Genomic DNA, 6921 nt, shown 5'->3' with positions numbered 1-6921 from the left:
ACGCACGCGCGCACACGCACGCACGCACGCACACACGCACACACACAACCCCCCCCCACCCACACACACACCCACACATTCACACACAGTCACACACACACACACACACACACACACACACACACACACACACACACACACACACACACACACACAGGGGCATGATGTAGTTTGCCTGCTAAAGGATTCGTGTCGAGCTTTTCAGCAAAAAATACAAAAATTTATTTTTCACATGCATTGTTTGAGTTGATACATAGAGTAATAATTTGAGCACAAATCGAAGAAAAGTTAGTCTGCAAAACACCTCCCTGAAAATGCTTGGCTTATAAGCGGTGACGTCACGATGACAAGGATCTCGTAATTCCGGCCGCTCTGTTATCGCTCAGGGCTATATCGCCCAGGGCTATGAACTAACGGCGATATGTTTTCTGCTCTCGTGGTATAAAGAGTTTCGCATCGTGTAAATACTGGGTGACACACTAACCATACAAGTCAAAATAGATGTTCCTAGCATAGTTTTTTAGTCGGCAATATGTTTGCATGACTGAACTTGTGTTACCTTTGTGTATTGCGAATATATTGTGGTGGTTATACGTGCCATGCTATTCTTATAGTTGTTTGCCTATTACACCGGTATCGACAATGTGCGAGTCCAAAATCGGGCTATTAGGCTATGTTATCAATGCCTCGCTGCGCGTTTGTAACTGAGTGTGGTAGGGTACACACGTACAAAACTGTAGTCCATTTGCAGTTACGGCAGAGCGAGGGAAAAAGAGCTGAGAGAGAGTGAGCGAGAGAGAGAGAAAAAGAAGAAGAAAGAGAGTGTTAGAGAGAGAGAGAGAGAGAGAGAGAGAGAGATTACGTCCTGTGTTTATACCACGAAGCAACACTTAGTACTGTCTGGGCTACCAAGCTACCCTTGCATACGATGGCCACGTTACACCAAGGGTTGTATTTCGTGAACGTGATGTAGGTGTCACTGTGCCGGCACATTGAAATTTGTCTGTGTTTGGAAATGTTATAGGTTCAAGTAGAATACAGGAAACAGTGTGCAATGATCGAGGGCATTGCGAATGCAGTCCCAGATACCTTCCATGTATTTACTTGTAATTAGTTAATTTTAATTTATTGGGACTATATCTAGTGGCTCCTTTTCATTATTTAATGCCTAATTTCGGCATGCAAAACGGACTGAAGAAAGCTGCATAATATAACTTGGTGAGGGAGAGAGGGGTAGGACTGTATAATACACACAGGTCTACCGATAGAAATTAAATACAGTAATCTATGCTGAGATACCCCTAACCATATTAAATGCCTATTCTTCACAAAATATAACTCTTCTTGAGAGATATTTCGCATGCGCTTACATACTAACGTTGCAAGATTGTGTGCTGACTGATATATGCAGCAGGCACCTTGCATGCAAGATCTTCGTCCTAATTCTTACTAGAGGTCTACTGATTGATTTTTATCATATAAATCTATGCTAGAATACCTCCTCTCTATTTTAAATGAATAATCTTTGCAAAACTGTACTCTTCTCAAGAGATATTGCGCATGCGCGAGCACCGTTTCAGGCGTGCAGTATGCACTGGAGACAACTGCATAAATTATGTTGCTAAGGGTGAGAGTGGTGGGAGACTGAGGAGAGGCGGCAGGAAAATATAGCTGAAAATCAGTAGAAAAAAAGCTGGCTGAGCGAGGGACATGGGAGGTCAAAGGGAAGAACGACATTGGATTAAATATAGGAGTTTTTGCACCCGACAAGCTAGGGCGCTCTCCTAATTATAAACCCAGATCTACTGATACAAATTAATTCCATTAATCTATGCTGAAATACCCCCTAACCATATTAATTGTATATTCTTCACAAAATATAACTCTTCTTGTGAGATATTTCGCATGCGCTTACATACTAACGTAGCCAGATTGTGTACTGACTGATATATGCGGCTGGCACCTTGCATGCAAGATCTTCGTCCTAATTCTTACGAGAGGTCTAATGATCGAATATTATCATGTAAATCTATGCTAGAATACCTCCTCTCTATTTTAAATGGATAATCTTCGCAAAACTGAACTTTTCTCAAGAGATATTGCGCATGCGCGAGCACCGTTTCAGGCGTGCAGTATGCACTGGAGAAAACTGCGTAATATATGTTGCTAAGGGAGAGAGTGGTGGGAGACTGAGGAGAGGCGGCAGGAAAGATAGCTGAAAATCAGTAGGAAAAAAGTTGGCTGAGCGATGGGCATGGGAGGTCAAGGGAAAGGACGGGAGTGGATAAAATAGGAGTTTTTGCACCCGACAAGCTAGGGCGCTCTCCTAATTATAAACACAGATCTACTGATACAAATTAATTCCATAAATCTATGCTGAGATACCCCCTAACCATATTAAATGCATATTCTTCACAAAATATAACATTTCTGGTAAGATATTTCGCATGCGCTTACATACTAACGTAGCCTGATTGTGTACTGACTGATATATGCAGCAGATACCTTGCATGCAAGATCTTCGTCCTAGTTCTTACGAGAGGTCTACTGATCGAATATTATTATATAAATCTATGCTAGAATACCTTCTCTCTATTTTAAATGGATAATCTTCGCAAAACTGTTCTATTCTCGAGAGATATTGCGCATGCGCGAGCACCGTTTCAGGCGTGCAGTATGCACTGGAGACAACTGCATAAATTATGTTGCTAAGGGAGAGAGTGGTGGGAGACTGAGGAGAGGTGGCAGGAAAATATAGCTGAGAGTCAGTAGAAAAAAAGCTGGCTGAGCGAGGGACATGGGAGGTCAAGGGAAAGGATGGGAGTAGATGAAATAGGAGTTTTTGCACCCGACAAGCTAGGGCGCTCTCCTAATTATAAACACAGATCTACTAATACAAATTAATTCCATAATTCTATGCTGAGATACCCCCTATATAACCATATTAAATGCATATTCTTCACAAAATATAACTCTTCTGGTGAGATATTTCGCATGCGCTTACATGCTAACGTAGCCAGATTGTGTATTGACTGATATATGCGGCTGGCACCTGGCATGCAAGATCTTCGTCCTAATTTTTACGAGAGGTCTACTGATCGAATATTATTATATAAATCTATGATAGAATACCTCCTCCCTATTTTAAATGAATAATCTTCGCAAAACTTTACTCTTCTCAAGAAATATTGCGCATGCGCGAGCACGATTTTAAGCATGCAGTATGGACTAAAGGCAACTGCATAATATATGTTGCTAAGGGAGAGAGTGGTGGGAGACTGCGGAAAGGCGGCAGGGAAGATAGCTGAAGGTCCGTAAAAAAAAGCTGGCCTAGCGAGGGATATAAGAGGTCAAGGGGAAAGACGGGAGTGAATAAAATAAGAGTTTTGCACCCTACAAGCTAGGGCGTTCTCCTAATTATAAACACAGATGTACTGATAAAAATTAATTTCATAAATCTATGCTGAGATACCCCCTAACCATATTAAATGCCTATTCTTCACAACATATAACTCTTCTTGAGAGATATTTCGCATGCGCTTACATACTAACGTTGCAAGATTGTGTGCTGACTGATATATGCAGCAGGCACCTTGCTTGCAAGATCTTCGTCCTAATTCTTACTAGAGGTCTACTGATCGATTATTATCATATAAATCTATGCTAGAATACCACCTCTCTATTTTAAATGAATAATCTTTGCAAAACTGTACTCTTCTCAAGAGATATTGCGCATGCGCGAGCACCGTTTCAGGCGTGCAGTATGCACTAATAATCTTTGCAAAACTGTACTCTTCTCAAGAGATATTGCGCATGCGCGAGCACCGTTTCAGGCGTGCAGTATGCACTGGAGACAACTGCATAATATATGTTGCTAAGGGAGAGAGTGGTGGGAGACGGAGGAGAGGCGGCAAGAAAGATAGCTGAGAGTTAGTAAAAAAAAAGTTGGCTGAGCGAGGGACATGGGAGGTCAAGGGAAAGGACGGGAGTAGATAAAATAAGAGTTTTGCACCCTACAAGCTGGGGCGTTCTCCTAATTATAAACACAGATGTTCTGATAAAAATTAATTCCATAAATCTATGCTGAGATACCCCCTAACCATATTAAATGCATATTCTTTACAAAATATAACTCTTCTTGTGAGATATTTCGCATGCGCTTACATACTAACGTTGCAAGATTGTGTGCTGACTGATATATGCAGCAGGCACCTTCCATGCAAGATCTTCGTCCTATTTCTTAAGAGAGGTCTACTGATCGAATATTATCATATAAATCTATGCTAGAATACCTTCTCCCTATCTTAAATGCATAATCTTCTCGAAATTTTACTCTTCTCAAGAGATATTGCGCATGCGCGTGCACCGTTTCAGGCGTGCAGTACGGACTGAAGGCAACTGCAATATAGGATGCTAAGAGGAAGAATGGTGGGAGACTGAGGAAAGGCGGCAGGGAAGAGAGATGAGGGGTGGTAGAAAAAGGAGGCAGAGCAAGGGACATGGGAGGTCAAGGGAAAGACAAGAGGGGATGAATTAGCAGTTTTGCCCCCTACAGTCTAGGGCGCTCTCCCAATTGTACACACAGGTTTACTAAAAAGAATTTATTAAATAAATCTATGCTGAGATACCCCCAAACCATATTAGATGCATATTCATCGCAAAATATAACTTCTCTGGTGAGAGATTGCGCATGCGCTAACACACTAATGTAGCCAGATTGTGTACTGACTGCTATATGCGGCGGGCACGTTACATGCAAAATCTTCTTCCTATTTCTCAACAGAGGTCTACTCATGGAATGTTATTAAATAAATGTATGCTAGGATATACGCTCTTCATTTCAAATGCATAATTTTTGTAAAATATTATTCTTTTCGGGAGATATTGCGCATGCGCGAGCACTATTTCAGGCGTGCAGTACGAAGACTGAATAAAACTGAGTTTTGCACTCTACAGGCTAGCGCGCTCTCTCAATTATAAACCCAGGTTTACTAAATAGAATTTATTACATATATCTATGCTGCGATACCCCTAACTTTTCTGTATCTTATAAATCAAAAATAAATAGCTTTAGCGCATCTCGCCTCAAGGTGGCGCCACAAGCACAACCCAGATTGGTATCGGAAATAGACGGAGTGAATTTAATAAACAGCTTTATTAACGAACCAGACAATACATAATAAATCACATATAAAACTCACGTAATCATTGATACTTTGTTGTACTAAATAAGTAGTCGTCGCACTGGCATTCAACTTTCATCATTAAATAAGATATGACTCCAATTTTGAGCCGAGTGAGACGACGTGTACAGCAAACGTGCGTCCTTGCAGTTTTTTTGGGAAAAAATTCATTACTACGAAAGTCGCGATCGCAATAGTATTCGAATAAGCTTGATGCAATTAGGTTGCAACATAATGTGTTTCGTTACGTTAATGTGTTCAATTGTGCCCGATGCGCTTTGTTCCTTATTTGAACTATTTTCTGTGCGCAGGGATTTCGAATTCAGTGAGCCGCTATCTTACGATAAGATTCATAACTGTAAACGAAGGTCACCTAGAGCAATGCTATGTGTGCATTAGCTCTAGTAACTATAGCCCGCGTACGGGTGCCGCTGGCTGCAGCGGCTGCAACAGCAACCGTACGCGTGCTATAGTGACTAGAGCTATGTGTGCGTGTGCCTGTGCGCGCAAGAGTGTGGGTGCGCGCGTATGCATGCGTGGGCGTGTATGATTGAGAGGAGGATATGGATGTATGATGAATCAATGTAGGGTGAATGTAGTGTAGGGATAGTGCCAATGTAGGGTGAGTGTAGTGTAGGGATAGTGCTAATGTAGGGTGAATGTAGTGTAGGGATAGTGCCAATGTAGGGTGAATGTAGTGTGGTTAGTATAGAAGTAATGTGGAGGTGCATGCTTGCCTGTAATTCTTCCTAGGTTAGGAATCCTCTCTCCCGCATAGCCTGCTATATGCGAGCCGAGGCTGTGACCAAAGATGTGCATATCTTCCGCTCGTGCGCCAAACTCAGACTGTAAATAATATAACAGAGCAAAACTATAGCGAAAGTGATAGGCAAACCAATCGCGAATGTCCTTACCCAGCGGCGAAATTATTTTTCCCACTTAAGTTCCGGACCCTAGGGAGCTAGGGAGGGGGGGGGCTAGTTAGGGTTAGGGTTAGGGTTAGGGTCCGGAACTGCAGTGGAAAAAAAAATTTCGCTGCCCAGCGCGGCTGACGGTTTTGCAGCTGTCAGTGCTGCGAGCAAGGTCGCGGGCGAAGCAATTCCATCGTGCCCGTGAGATCACAGATACTATTGCGCTTGCGATTTAGATGACGACCTCAATAACGATTATTATTATTACTACTACTGTTATTATTATTACCTCCGCCAAGGGGTTGGCAGGAGGTTATGTTTTCACCGGCGTGTGTTTGTTCGTTTGTGGGTTTATGGGTTTGTGGGTTTGTTTGTGTACAGCCTAACTGAAAAAGTCATGGACGGATTGTCATAAAATTTTCAAGATAGGTCAGAAATGGGCTAACTTAAAATTGATGAGATTTTGGTGGTGATCCGGATTCAATTAATTAATTTATTAATTATTAATTAATAAAATTTTCAGGATACGTCAGAAATCGGGTAACTTAGAATTGATTACATTTTCGTTGTCATCCGGATCCAATTAATTATCTAATTAATTAATTAATAAAAATGTTCACAGTGACAGAATTCAGCTGCCTTGGTGGAGGTCTGTGCTCTCCGAGTACTCTAGTTATTATTATTTCCAAAGTGGATCACGGCATTAGTCGGTGGCTTCTGGGTTGGCCGTGTCCCAACCTGGGACATAGTGATTCAATCCAGAATTTTGCGCCTATTATTATTATTATTATTATTATTATTATTATTAGTAGTAGTAGTAGTAGTAG

The sequence above is a fragment of the Priapulus caudatus genome, unplaced genomic scaffold (assembly GCF_000485595.1).
Source record: "Priapulus caudatus unplaced genomic scaffold, Priapulus_caudatus-5.0.1 Scaffold954, whole genome shotgun sequence".
NCBI classification, from domain to species: domain Eukaryota; kingdom Metazoa; phylum Priapulida; class Priapulimorpha; order Priapulimorphida; family Priapulidae; genus Priapulus; species Priapulus caudatus.
Note: the sequence above shows the minus strand (reverse complement) of the source record.